This window comes from Gopherus flavomarginatus, chromosome 4, assembly GCF_025201925.1.
Source record: "Gopherus flavomarginatus isolate rGopFla2 chromosome 4, rGopFla2.mat.asm, whole genome shotgun sequence".
NCBI classification, from domain to species: domain Eukaryota; kingdom Metazoa; phylum Chordata; order Testudines; family Testudinidae; genus Gopherus; species Gopherus flavomarginatus.
In genome coordinates this window covers 178,038,702-178,054,424 of record NC_066620.1, presented here as the reverse complement: position 1 = coordinate 178,054,424, position 15,723 = coordinate 178,038,702, and the positions used below count along the sequence as shown (strand labels likewise).

Here is a 15,723-nt window from a genome sequence, read left to right as displayed (position 1 = left end):
GCGGGCAGTAACCATAGTGACTTCTGCACATATAAGTGTTGCCAGTGTTCTTTGGTCCTAGTCTGCAACATCCTAGCAACTTAAAAATCAGTGATCTTCTCCTGAACAGATTTGGGCAACCATTACAAAAAATGTGATGCAATGGGTTCAGGTGTATAAGTGTCCCCAAAGGACTAGAATCACCGAAGTACAAGTCAACTGTGCTAGGTTTCCGAGTGTAGTCAAAAAACCCTCATGATCAAAGGTTTTAAAGCTGCCAACAGATATATAAAAAATAGCATGGCAGATATATAAAAAATATCTTTGTCCATTGTTAGGGACAGATCATCTATCAATGAAACCAGCACATTTGCCATATTATACCCAGGCCTGTAGCCAGAATTAACAGGATTCCCCATGATACCTGCAATATAAATGATATTCTGTGATATTTCTAGAGGGTTTCATTTGTTGTTCCTTTCTGCTGTTATTGGCAGAGTCTAGCTCCTTGTATCATTCTGCAGACACACAGGACTTGGTGAAATGCATACCTCTATTTTGTTTGCTGTGCCAGAAACAACATGACTATTTTTAGGAGCCACAATTAAGTAGTCTTCTTACTGCACATTTCAGTCATCATAGTTTCTGCTAGAAGCCTCTGTAGTGATACAACTCAGAAATGGGTTAGGAAACGACTGTGGCTCAAACTGAAGAGCTTATTATTTGGACTGGGAACAAACTGCTGTAAAAACAAATATGATAAAGCAAGGAATTTCACTGCCATGTGTTTTTCATTAATGCCTTTTATTTTTGCTTTTCAAACCCAGTGAAACAAAATAACCACAACCTTCTTAGTCTTTGCCATGAAAAAGTTAGCTGTTCTTTTCTGAAAGCATGTAAATAGCACATGCAACATTCAGTATAGTTCTATTTGTTCGTAAGACATTAAAGCAAAGTCACATGGTAAAACAGCCTTTTTAAATATTGTGTTGCAAGTTTCAGCAGGTTTTATTCACTATTTTGACATCTGTAATCCACAAATCTATGTATGGTGTGTGTTTCAGTAAAGCAGCCATAAAGTGCACACACTAATACTGATGCATGGTTTGGAGGACTGCAAGGTTAAAACCTGTCCAAAATAATTTGCTTCATAATTCACTTTCTATAATGAAAAATGAAAGGGACTAGTTCACTGCATCCCCTCTCAGCACCGCCACTTCAGCTTCTTTAATTTCTATCCCCATTTCAGAAGCTTTGGAAAACTCTCTTGAACAAATCACAGTAGTTCATCGGCCTTTGAGGAGCATAACATTAACTTGCTGATATTTTAAAATTTGACCTCTCAAATTTGTAGAAGATAAATAAGTAGAGTGTAGAGTTGTTGCTATTGTTTGTATCACAATATCATGAAGGGGCTCCAACAAAGATCAGGGCCCCATTATGCATGGCACTATACAAACCCATGGTAAGAGGTAGCCTCTGCCTTGAAGGGCTTACAAACTAAATAGATAAGACAAAGGTTGTGTGGGGAAACAGAGGGACAGAGAGATGAATCAACATGCCTATGATTACACAGCGGGTCAGTGGCAAGCTCAGTACCCAGGTCTCCTGAGGCTTAGTCCAGTGCCCTATCCACTAGACCATGCTGCCTCTCAAAAGTGCCTTCAGTCACAGGTGTAAAAGACACATAAAAATACTGTTCTTCATTTTCCCTTCCAGACCAGCTAAAGGATACTACCTCAATAAACTTCAGTAAATGATCTCATCCTTCCCTTGATAGGCCTGAGTAAGCAGTGGTGTTCAGAAATTGGTTAGAGCCAGTAGCCATGACTTTAGCTGAGCAGAGGGTGACAATTCCATGTCACAGAAACTTTTGAAGCTTTGGAATTTATATTCCTTTCACATTCAGAGCACAGATTTTCATCCAAGCCATTCTGAATGAGGCAGTATAGGGATTAGAATGTGAGTTTCCCCTATTTTAGACCACTATCCTAACCACTAGGCCAGTGTTTCCCAAACTTGGGACGCTGCTTGTGTAGGGAAAGCCCCTGGCAGACTGGGCCAGTTTGTTTATCTGCCGCATCCGTAGGTCCAGCCGGTCACAGCTCCCACTGGCCGCGGTTCGCTGCTCCAGGCCAATGGGAGCTGCTGGAAGCGGCGCAGGCCGAGGGATGTACGCTTCCAGCAGCTCCCATTGGCCTGGAGCAGTAAACTGTGACCAGTGGGAGCCGTAATCGGCCGGACCTGCGGATGCGGCAGGTAAACAAACCGGCCCGGCCCACCGGGCACTTTCCCTGCGTAAGTAGCGTCCCAAGTTTGGGAAACACTGCACTAGGCTATAGAGTATGAGCTCACACTTTTGCTCACTCCCTCCCTCACAACTTCCTCATGAAAACTTTATCAAAACATACATCTCCATAAAATGTTTCAGCTGTGACTAAATATCCCGAGTCACTCTAGTCACAAGCACACCACAAACTCTGGAAGCAAGTGCTCCAGCTGTTACAGCCATGTAAATACCTAACACTCGCTGGCTTCATTCAGGAAAGACACTCTCTGCAGGGATCGCAAAACAAACAGGGAGGTTTACTTACAGTCTGGCAGAGATGAGGTCAGGCACAATGTAAGGGAAATGCAGGTAAGGAGATTACACTAAACAGCAATAGATGACATTGTTAGTGCATAGCAAAATTAACAGTAATAACTACAGGCTGGACTGTGAGCCCATGTCTGCTTCCATTCTCTGGCCCTACTGACCCCAACCCACCCCCTTAGCTACCTCTGGCCATTTACTAGGTTCCTCAGAGCCCTCTTTTCACACTTTTGTCCTGGGTCCGTTCTTTCTGGTGTCATATTCAAGCCTGTCTGAGGCCTCTCCTTCCCAAGGTTGGATCCATGGACCCTCCAGGTCTCTCTTCAAACCAGAAGTTTGCCTGTGTCTGAAGTGAAAAGCTCTTTATTCACACCTTTCCTCCCTCAGGACAGGTCCTAGGAGCTTTCTCTGCTTCCCAGAGCTGCTGCCTTACCGTCCAGTGTTCCAAGGCGTCTGCTGTCTCCAGTACAATCCCAATGTGACCTAGTAGCTGAGAGGAATCAGCTCTGTATCAAAACATCAGTCTTTGATCAGTCCTAAAGCTACATGCTTAGGTATGCTTTAGCCCAACCACAAGTTATGCTTTAACCGAACACAAGTTACTGGGCTCAATAAAGGGTAACGGTGAAATTTAAGGGCCTTTGACATAGAGACTAGATGTTCTTAATGGTCACTTCTGGCCTTAAACTCTTATGAATGTGCAGCAGCTCTGTGCCCTGTTGGAGAAATGGCAAAGGCCCTTTCACTGATTTCCAACATCTTCTAATTCTTTGTGAGACCAAGCCAGAACACCTGGCAGTGAATGTCAGCAGTTCACAAAATCTAGGCTGAAACATGAGAGAGCCGGAGATGTAAGGCATTCCTGGTAAAGGGAGGAGACTTCCAGAAGAGATGATACTTAACCAGAGTCTGATCACTTTTAAGTCATGCTGGAGGACATTCCTCTATGCCAAAACGTTTCCATCATAACCAGAATGACTTTTGTAGCAACAGCTACCTGTCCCACATCAGCATCCCCTCTTCCTCAACCTCCACCAAAGACATCACTTATTCTGTCTGATTACCCCAGAAAGGCACTCAAGGAGGGGAACATGTACAAAGCCCCAAGAGAGGAAGAAAAACAGCCATGGCTTCACCAAGAATCACTGTTGGTGGTCCCTTTTAACCATTTGAACTACCCAGTTAATCCAGGGTATAATAAATCAACACATAGGAGTGCTTATAAGATACTGGTCTTTACAGTTGCATGACAACAGTCAGGATTGTAAAATGTTACAATCACATGGCACAGGTCACCTCAGGTAATTATTATTCGGATGAGTGGAAGCTATGCAACTGGGTAGGGAAAGCTAACATTCCCAATCTGGGGATGCCTGAGATAATGTTACGTACGAAAACTATTTGCAAGTCTGGCTAAAATAATGCTTCAGTTCAGTTATGGATCATTTTAATAATGACTCAAATTTAAACACAGTAAGGCTTTATGTCTTGACCATTGTAAATTTATACATGATAGGGCAGGCCTGGTGACTGAGTAGCATATTTTTTCCTAATAATCACAATGAGTAGCCTAGTGCCTGGTTACACCTTGAAGGCATCTCTGCAAGGAAACAGGTTGCACATTTTAAAAGAAAAAGAAAAAGTTTAGACTAGCAGGAACAGAGACAATCTCTAAGTGAAACCCTTGTAAGACTGAGGGTTTGCCAGTTAGAAGAGGAAAGTATTTTGAAAAGCTGTCCAAAACCGTAATACCACCTTTGATCGAAGATGGTTTGCCTCCTTTTTTCATGGTGCTCCATGGTTTTTGAGTCTTCTAAATTCTCTTCTGCTCTTGGAGGCTTATATGACAGAGTGTCCAGGAATATGGTAGGATTTTGTTTTGTTTTTTACTTTTTTGATTGGCCAGTAAATTGTGCTTCCTCCTGTTGAATGAGGACATGTATTCCACATATTCATCACTTCCTGGCTTAATTACAGGAACACCCTGTTCCTGGGTAATGACAGAGGCTGTGATGAAGAAACCCTAGATATCCCAAGACAGAACTACCATTGATGGGACGAATGTATGGCTTTGATCATCAATGTACAGGGCCCTAGCTTTTTAGAGACCCTCTTGCTGTCCCTGGCGGGATTGTCTTGTCAGAACAGCAGAAGTTATCTGGAAGGATGTCAACAGCACCAAACATTAGACCTGTAGAATCAGGGGTCATCACTGGCTCACCTGCAGCTGTGAAACTGCTTTTTAGTAGATGTTATGATGACTATGGACCTCGCTCTTTGCAATATCTTTCTCTCAATAACAGTGTTAAGGTTTGTTGTAGGAGACTGTATTTAGTTACTGTTTATATTCAGAGGCCACTTAAATGGACACTTAAGCCATATTGTGCCATGAGTGTTTAAACAAAACCCCCTTCCCAAATCATTAGGGAAATTCCACTGAAGATTGGATGACACAAGATAGCCTATTGGAATTGTGATTTCAGTTTTAACTGGAGAGTGACATTACCATTTATTAATGAATTAGGTAAAATGGTCTTAGAGCCAAACTGCTGCTGTTTTTCCTGATTTTTTAAGACTGGAGTAGCCAGGTTTTGCAAAAACAAAATACCTCATTGCCCCATCTGCAGTTTATTGCATGATGTTTATTCTCCATTATTTTAATATTCATGTAGAAGATTGAAAGTCATTTATTTTCCTACCAAACATTATAACATTTATGTAATATGTGTATAGTGAGGTTTGAAAAATAATTAGAAACTAGAATTTGTTCCCCAACATCATAATAGTGTTAAATTATATTTGGGCCTGAACAGTTTGAAAATGTCCCTTTGAACATTCATGCTAAAGTTCTGATGGTGAATCCCAGAAAGTCCAATATGTAGGTTTGTGTAAGCTTTGCTTAATTTTGACTGCCTATTTCAGGCATACTTCATTGTGGTGTTATCTGAACCTGATGATCCACTAAACTGGGCTGAAAAGTTGGAAGAACAGGCTTCCTCAAGAGATTTCTGACATGTCTACCCCTAGCTAGAGGAGTCACAGAAATGATCTTTACAGGATATTTCTGGTCCTGGCTGTAAACCAAATGTGAAAACAACTTACAAAATCTGAGTGTTCAGGAACTTTGATAAAACTTCAGTTTTGTTCTAGAAATTAGGAAAGATTACAGGTGGAGGTTATCTCCTAAAGCTTTTTCCATGTACCAATTTGCCTGTTTCTAGTTAATAGTCACAAATAAGAGGTGTCTTTAGTAATACAATTAAAGAAGGAAGCATCAAATTTCACATAGTGCACAGTAATTATTCTCATACTATGCATTTGTAACTGGACGACATGTGAGGAGCTCTATTTTATTTTTATTACTACTGGTTGGTTGCAGTTTAACGGTAAATAATTCCAATGTGGTGTGTGTTTTAAATTATATGTTGTATACCTCTGCTTGTTGTAATATTTCTGTTTCCAAACTAATTAATGTCAGTTACAATGGCACCTACTGGGGATGGCAGCCTGTCCTCTCAGTTAATTCAGTAGATAAACCTCTTTTCTCTGCAGCAGATCTTTCTGTTTCTACTCAAAAGCGACTAGCTCTTGTAGATGTCAGTGTGTGTATTTTGGAAGCTAAGGCTGGGGTATAATGTCTTGTTCTCTCTCCCCCCTACTAGAATGGAGCTTCAGAAACTTATGGAGCATGAGATGCTTTGTGTTAACTCCACAAAGCAAAGTGGACTCCCAGCCTAATCCTTCAACTGAACTCTTCTTCTCAGTACCCTGAGATGGTCTTGTCTTTTCCTTCAAGTTCATAAACTTAGAGAGCCAAATAAATGGAGGGATCAGCTCATAGTCATCATAATGCTGGCTTGGACATTCCCAACTGTGGGGACAAAGTTAATTCCCAAGTATGCTAGAAAAGTACAAACCTGAATGGAAGGAAGGGCAGAAAGGAAATCCAGAGACAAGATCAGAGGTGGACAATGGATAGCATTGCTGTGTGCTTGACTGAAGTACTGCTTTACATTTGGCGATGTGACAGAAGAAAGCCACTTGCTCTTAAAGGTATATGATCTTGTTTTGTGTTCTGTACAAACTTATCATTTATGAGAATCTTTTTGTTCAACCAATTCTACTTGGTCTGGTTTATCACCAGGCCCCTCAGAAAGAATTTCCCAGATACCTTTTCAATACAGTGACTGTGACTCCCAACCTAATCCTTTAACTGAACTCTTCCTCTCATTACCCTCAGATGAGCTCATCTCTTCCTTCAAAATGGGGCAGCCTAGCCTACCCTAACTGCTGTCTGTCTGACAGCAATCAGCAGCATGTGATACCACTACCTTCTGTTCTGCCTCTCACATACTGCTAAATCTGGGCTTTTCCAACAAGGTCCAGAGCCAGTGGTGCTACTTAACCCCCTTTAGCATATACCCTTGATTAGGAAGGCCAATAAGGAGGTAGTCTCTTCTCTAAATATATTGCTATGTATTCCTGGTGAGCAGTTAAATGTAAAGTGGTGGGGTGTGTGATATGTGCGTCTCTTGGCTCAGGTGCCACAAGGAATCCTATATCGTGCTCTAGCCTTAAGAAAATAAATGATTTTCATTTTAACTCTGGCATATCCTTCAGAGAATCTTTATCATGAAACACATAACAGGCCCTCTCCTTAGGCTACTCTGTGAATAATGGTACTCTCACAAACTTTCATTTTAGGTTGCTGCTTTCCCCTTTCCATTTTATAATCTCACATCAGGCCAAAATGAGAATTCCTGGGCTATGGAGAAATGGAAGTCTTGCATCCCTCTTATACCCACTTATGCCCCATTTTTTCCCCTTAACTGCCTCTCTTCACACTTTATCATGAAAATGCATGAAAAGTATGTGTCCTCTGGACCCCAATGTTATGCTTTTCTGCTTCCTTCCAGTGTTATTTCAATACCAAGACTAAGGTGTGATGATCCCCAGATGCCTCTGTCAAGGCTGCATTTTTGTCATCGCCACACCCAGAGCAAAGAGGAACTAGTTGCAACATGAGGACAAGCAGTGCCAAAAGCACACAATCAGTAAATGAAGGATGAGAAGAAAGCACTTACCAGTGTTTAAATCACCTTTAAATGTTCTCAAATGGACATCTTTGTCTACTTCACTTGGAACCCTGTGACACCGTCTACATTAGACATTTTTAGGAAATCTCTCACATTTCAGTACCACCTGTGTAGCTTCACTGGTGGAACAGTGGGAGCACTAATGTGAGCAGAACGTGGCTATAGTCCTGCTGTGATCACAGAGGTTGTTAGTCATGTCTGAAATGTTGTTATTTATTGATGTACTGCTTGCAGTAGGGACCCCATGATGCTGAGTGCTGTACAAACATATAGAAAAGGACGCTCCCTGCCCCACAGAGCTTACAATCTAAAAAAACCCAAGATGCAACAGGCAACTGTAGTACACAATGGAGGGAATGCGTGAGAAGATGAGGATAATAGTAATAGGATCACACAATTTCAGAGGTAGCTATGTACATAACTGTCAGGTATAAAGCTTTTCATGTAAATGAAGATACTTCATTAAATCTCTTAAAAGGCCACCTTGTCTACCCATATCAATGGGCAATTTTCAAGCATGTCTCCATATTTAAACAGCTATGAGTAATTATGCTATAACTGTGTTAAGAAACTGTGTGCAAAAGTTTATGGAGTGCTTCCCCATTAGCCTGTTTGTTTAGAAGAAAAGCCTGGACACACTGATGTGAGATTTATTGTAGCTACAACTATGCTTTTTATTGCAGTGGCATTGTCTGTATTTTCAGAGAAACGTGCTTAACCATCTTGAACGTGTTTGTAATATGCATTGCTCAAGACATAGTGTAGATGGGTCCTAATACACTGTCTTGAATGGCAGGAAATATAGCCTTCTGTTTATGGACTAAAGAGGAGTTAAGCCACTTCTTGGTCTGTTTGATAGAGGGGCAATTATCTGGGAGATACCCGTGGGCTATATTGTCAATCCCTTGCCTTTCTAAAGACTGATGTGTTGATTAAGGCACATTTTACGTAGCTAGTTTTTGTGGCTCATGCTTCTAAACGCTTGACATTTTTCTGCCTTGAATATTTGTACCTCACCATTTTCATCAATTGCTGATCAGAGGAATAACAGTCACTAAGTGCAGAAACTCTGTCTACCTCTTGTTAGCAACTGAGCCACTAGACTAAAAAAATAAGAGATGGAGAGGAAGAACACCCTGCTTTACCATTTACTTTAATTGACCCCTCAAATCTTGATTTGCTCACCATGTGTCAATTTTCAACGCCCTTAGTCACGTTGAATAGTACCTTATTCCACAAACAGTCCTATTGAAACCAGTGGGTCCACACGTGGAACAACTATTGCAAAGTGGAAACTAATTTTAGCTAGCTGTGACCTCCACCATAAAACTTCACAAATAAACATGTCCAATGGAATGCTTTGCTGAGGAAATTTTAGCTTCAGCGTTGCTCTGATGCAATTGGAACTTTAACTACATCAATTTAACTGAACGAATTTGAAACACAAAAGGAAAACGGTCTAAGTATATTTTATTAGAAGTTTATCTACTGAGCAAATAGCACTGGCAGGCAGAGTCTTGAAAATATTCCATAAGGATGGCTAATATTTGTGCAGCGTGGATGTATTCGTACTTTTGCTGTCAATATATATTTTGCAGTTGCTAGAAAAAAGAAATACAGTATTTCTTACTTTGCTAAAAAGAAACTGTCACCAACACATCTTAACCACTGATAGATTTTGCTCTTCTAAACTCCCCAGTGCTTCCCTGAAAACAAGAGGATTCTGAGAAGATGCCAGTGGTTTTATCTTATTTGTCTTCACCACCGTTTATTAAAAGGATTTTTTAAAATGAGCTCAACCAGGCAGTTTGACTGTTTCTTCTTCATTTGCAGCTCTGTGGATGATTATGCAGGATTCATGATATCACATCAGCAGAAGCTGCTGTAGATTGATGGGACCCCATCAATCACCCTGCCCCCTCAATATTATAAAGATTTGTGTTTTCAGGGGCAATGACGCTGTGTAGGAAGTTGTCCATTTATGGATACTAGAGCAAATGATATCATCACAATAGGTGGCTCCTGTCCAAATAGGGATCATTTGTTAAATGAGATTACAAGCATTTATCTGGAAAACAAGAGACAGAGGCACCTGCTTTATGTAATTGATATCCTGGGGAATCATATTGTACAATAATCAAGACAAATCTTCATTTCCAATTCTATTATGTGGGAAAAAAAACCCTCCTTTTTCTGCCTACACAAAACAAAGCCCACATCCACATGAAATAAGCTCCAGACCATGTTTTCTATTATGCTTGAATATATGGGACATGCATTGCAATCCTATGCTTGCCACACTGCTGCAGTATACTTGTTTTGCAGAGGTCTCTAGCAGGCAAGTCAAAGCTGTGACTCTCCAGACCCCTGGATACATACTTTAATTTCTGGCCTTCATTTTTTACAATGTATTTGAATTGTTCATTGCCTGCATATTTTTCTGATTTGTGAGAAGCTCCATGCTCTATATTTGGATGCTGCCTGCAATACATCATTAGTCTTTAAGACGGTAAGTCAAAGATGACTCATTTCTTACTTTTTTACCTTCACTTTATACTTTCTTCAACATCATGTTATCAGTCAGAAAATAATGTATTAATTATCCTTAAACTAGTTAATTTCCAATACATGCTCTCTTTCTCCCTCCCCCAGTACTTTGCACCATGTTTTTTCCCCCATGCAGGCAATAGGCTTGTATTTGTCTTTACGGAAAATGCTTTTGCTACATAATTTTTTATTATAATATTGCTGCATTACCTTAATTGCAGTGGTAAATAGGAAAACAGATCATACAAAGAAGTCTAGTACTAAACATGTGATACTAAAATAAAATAAGTTCAGTCCAGTATTAACCTTCGTTACAGTAAATCCTGTAATAATTTGTAAGACAAGAATCATTTTGTTTTGATACTTCTGTTAAAGTAGATGTGTTGCTGATGGGAATTAGTAAATATAAGGACCTGCAGGTACAAAACCCTTTATTTTATTGAAAGCTGTGAAAAGAAAAGCCTTACAAAAAGGCAGTTTTCTCTGTAGTGCAGAGTGCAGAAGAAGATTCAGTAGTATCTCTTATCAACTGCACTAAATGAGATAAAAGAGAAAAGATAGATTTAATATACTGTGAAGTGCTATGTTGGTTCGTATTTTATAGAAACAATATTCATAAAATTATGCTATTTAAAAAAACCCACTCTTTAAAAAGCTTTGAACCTAAAATACTAGTGTCAATGCCCTCAAATGTAGTACTCCAAATTAGCTGATATATGAATTGTATAGTGAATGTTAGTTTTATCTATGGATTATTTTAGAAGAAATATGTTTAAGCAGGGGTCCGGTGGATCATGAGGTTACTAGGTCTCTACTGGTAAGATGCATTCAGTGGGATCTTTAGGATAAGGAAACTTTGTAACAAGTGAGTGGTGTCTGGATGGATAGAAACGTATGAATTTATGTGCATCCTACACAGCTATTTTTCATGGCTCCTGCTTCTCAACACTTGACATTTTTTCGGTCTTGAATATTTAGCACTGACATACCAGATTATACCTATCAAAAGTTGTTAGTAAAATTATACTTACTGACACTGCCCATGGTTTCAATTAACTCTCAAGTATCTAGCTAAAATAGCTTATCTTTTTTAAAGTTTGTACAAGGATGTAGCCTCTTCACTGACGAAGAAAACTGAAGTAAACTGCATTATATATATAAAAACGAGACTATAGGATAATTGTAATATGTTCACAAGTTTTAATGGCCTTCAATTATTTTCATTTCTATTGCTAAGTTTTAGAGAAGGCTTGATATGTGCATTAGCAGAATAATTATTCTGTAAACATTCATTAATATCAGTGCTTTACATTTGTTCATAAGTCATTCATAGGATCAATATGCAGCATGCTTTCCAGTCATTTCCTGTACTCTTTATTTAGCAACAAGTGATCAGCATGATTATTCAGCTCACAATACAGAACACTTTAAAATGCAAGCTTTGATATGTAAATGCAGTTAGATAATATTTACTAGATTTATAAAATCTACATGTTTGACAAAATTTGTGGCCTTAAGTATCCAGTTTTACATTGCATATACTGTGTTTGAAATGCTGGAAGGCAAGTGAGATTACTTCAGCTCAGAAGCACATTAAGCATCAGATTCCTGTCAGGCATTACCCTCTGGTTTTGCTAACATCTTGCCAAATAAAAACTATTTTAAAGTTTAAAAGATGCATAGAGTTGGCATTCTAAATATATTCTGTAAAAGTTATTTAATTGTAAATACATCTTAAAGTGAACTAGAAAAGGAAGGAATTTCCATAGACTGCATTCATCTACATGAAGCGAAAGATGTAATTCAGTTTCTGCATTTATTATATGTCACACTGCTACATACTTTGTAATTCTGGCATGCAACCTTTTATGTATCCTGGTTAATCTAATCTGAGGTAAAATGTGGTTGTTATAGTGTATCTTTTAGAAAGAAGAATTTTGAGCAAGTTACAATTTGATCTTTTTTTGTAAAACAATCTACAATTTTAAAATTTTATTTTCAACAAATTAAGATTAATAGCAATTTTGGATATATACTTCATTGCTTTTTTGCAATAGAAAATTATTTGATAACAGCTTCTTAATTATGAAATACAAAGTAAACCAACATAATTAGAATAACAATTGCTATTCTGAAGATCGTATGAATGAAAGCTATGCAATCATTATTTTATTTCTTTAACTTCATATTATTATTGCTTTAATATTATGCATAAAAATATTTAACAGATACAGGGAACTTAATAAGTAATCATGGCAAAGAGCATGTAAAATGTTCCACTTTTCAAAACAGTTATATCAGGTAAGGAAATTTTGTACCCAAATGTCATACAGCTAAATAATATAGATTGTGTCATATTGCAGACATTCCATAGGTTTTATTTGTAAGTATTCTTTGAAGCAGTGTTATATTAGTAGTATCTTGAACATATTTTTCTGAAAAGTTTGGACTCTATGCACTTGGAAAGTTAAAAAAAATAAGCTTTTTTAATACTAAGGTTGCTCTTAGCTTAAATCAAATCAACTTGCACAGTCTCTAATTTAAATATATTCTTAGGGGTCAAAGGCCTGGATGCAATCTTAGTTCACCAATGTACACCAATGTAAGTCAAGAGTAAGTGCATTGGAATAACACTAGGATAATACTGGGGTAAGGAATCTCTGATAGAGGCCGCTGGTCAACTCTTGACATGTACAACATGTATGCATAAAAGAGCTATGTTCACACATGAAGGAGCAAATATGAGCCCAGCCTTTTTGTGGCCTTTCGGTGCTACCATAATATAAATATTAAATAATAATGAGATATTTGAGGGTAATAATGTTTGCTAATTTTCCACACTCATTTCAAAGGGGAGTTCTTCATACACATAAGAGCATAATATGATTACATGGAAAGGCATTTATGCTGGCTGTCAACTTCATATACACTATGTAACCACTGGTATTACTTTTATTAGCATGGTTCAAACATTTGGCTCTGGGGTATAGTACACGGTAGGCCATACCATTGACCAGAAAGGCTGCAATTAAATTTAATTAAATTGGTTTTAGTTTCTCATTGTACATTAGGAAATATTTATAAATTCAACAATGAAATATTTGTATTCATAAGTCTACCATGAATTGTACCTAGGGTACATCTTTGACAGGTACATTTACAAAAAGGATATTAAGACTGACAAAGTCCTGAAAATCATTCAGAAACAATATTAATGTCAGCTAAGTATATAGGAAAGAACAAAGTTATTCTGCTTACCAAGCTAGTTATTCTTCTTAGTAGTATCTTGCCAAAGTAAAAATTGGGTAATGGGTCTGTTACTGTCAAGCAACCACCATAAAGCATTTAGGGGAAGAAAGAGAAGGAGCCACAAAATAGTGCATATATTGCTTTACTGTAGTGAAATGAAATTGGGCAGTGGACACCATTAAAATCTTGACAGATGCTATTTGCAAGTAATAAATATTATTGCAATATCTGAGGAAGCAGTAATGGTAATTAGTTACAATGGCAAAGTTGTAAAGCTTTTAAAGATGACCAGTGACCATTAAAAAAAATCCAGAGCTGAAAGTCACATGCATATTGTCCAGTAATATGCAGTTTCTTAGAAAAACACTCTTGGTTGGTAGACCCCAAATTAAACTTGCCTCTTAGTAACCTGTTGTTGTATGGTAACAAACATTTCCTCTAGATCCTGATCATTTTATCAGCCACTCCAAAATGAGACCTGCAACAGTGTTTATAAATCTCAGCTAATCTGACGGGTGATCCACCAAATCAAATTCTGGACACAGAGGGCCCGAACCTGCTCCCACTGAAATTGATAACAAAAGTTCTATTGACTTCACTGGGATCAAGATGAGGCAAATACATTATTTTTCATTGGAGGGCTAATGGATAACCGTCCTTCCTCCTCACCTGCAAGCTGCCTGAAACTGTTTTTATGAGCAGACAGGCTACTGGAATTTTCCAAGAGCAGGACTCTTGTGGACTTTGTATACAAATCCTGCTTACAAGAGGGGAAGAAGCAGAGTGAATGGATGGCATGATGCACATTCTGTGAACCAAAGCAAATGGATGCTTAATATTCTGTACTTCTGTGAGTGTTGCTGGGGGAGTCAGATTCAGCAGATTTCCTCAGCTGACACAAAGGGGAGCTTTGAGTCTGTAGCATCATCCACCTGCAGTTCCTTAGGACCCTGCCAGAGTTCCGTGGGGTACTGGTGCAGGAGATGATTGATAAGGTACCAGCCATTCTCTGTTATATTTTCCCCTGCTGAAACCAGTGTGTTTGCAAGCAGAAAACAGATCAGGCATTAATGCAGCATGAAGCAACATTAACTCTCATGCTACCGCTAGTACTGTGCAGCTGCAGGGGAACTCAAAGCAAAGGTAGTGTAGTGTGACTCTTGAAGGAGCCATGCTACAGTTTGGAAGCAGAAGGCTGCATAGCAATGCATGGAGAGCCTCCAGCTCACTGAAGCTCACTGAAGAGTATGCAATTGGTTGGTAACTTTGGAAGGCTAGTCTCAGAGATAGCCCAAATCTGCAAGCTCGCACTACCAGGCACAGCACTTACTACTGTGAATAGTCCCATTCAAGTGAATGAGGACTCAAGGTCGTAAGCACTACATTTGACTGTGCACAGAATTTTTCGGCCTCTTTGCACAGTTCTCCATGGAATTTACTCTTCTAGCCCGAACAACTTTTCTGGTTGCACTTTTAGCCTATCAGCTTTATCAGTATCTCTTTAAACAGGTCACAGTCAGATCAGTATTCACACTTGTATCAGATGTATTTTGTGCCTCCTATTGATAGAAGTAACTGAAGGAGATTAAAGACATATTTTTCTGTACTTGGTGTATTTGACAGCCCTTTGTATCTAGTCAGCTTTATTGTTCTCTATGTGCAGTCATTTGGTTTCCCCCTGTTTGTGCAGGCTTTTACACACAACAGCAGAAACGAGAAAACATCTTAAAACAGGAAAATCTGATGGTATTACCACAAATTTCTGCATGTGAAATACCTGACACTCATAGTGGATGCCTTTTTAATTTTTTTTAACTGACTAGGTGAAGTTGATGGTATCCCTTCTGTAAATATTGCAACCCAAATGTTTTGGCAGCCTAGATTTTGTGAATTCCCAAATAATGTTTAAAATTGAATTAACACAATACGAAAACCTTTAAAATCAGTGATCTGATTCCTCTGGATTTTCTATCCCTCGCTTCCCCCAGCGACCACCAAACAGACACTGAAAGCCAAGTATAACGAAGTCTGACTGAAGACTGAGGCCGTATAGTGTACTATATTGCAGCCAGCATTAAATATAGACTTAATGTGGCCAATGATTCAAGGCTGCAGTTTTCACATCTGTCACATGCCCACATTCTACCTTCAGATGAAAAATTTCAGAGAGATTATGGGGGCCAGACTTTCAACCTTATGTCTCTTGATATAGCTGAAACAACTAGAGCAACTTGCTTATTATTGTGATTTCTATTACAG

At 38.8% G+C, this 15,723-nt stretch overlaps 1 protein-coding gene across 7 annotated transcripts in view; it reads left to right on the top strand.

Annotated features, from left to right (window-relative positions):
• The window catches only part of DLGAP2 (DLG associated protein 2), a 688,475-nt gene that overhangs the window by 194,331 nt on the left and 478,421 nt on the right, over positions 1 to 15,723 (top strand). The window contains exon 1 of one of the 7 annotated variants that reach the window (XM_050950700.1): positions 10,006 to 10,177. The exons of the other annotated variants lie outside the window; for them this stretch is intronic. The gene's annotated coding sequence lies outside the window, so the exon portion shown is untranslated. Of the gene's footprint in view, positions 1 to 10,005; positions 10,178 to 15,723 lie in introns of those variants that run through there. 7 annotated transcript variants of the gene reach the window in all.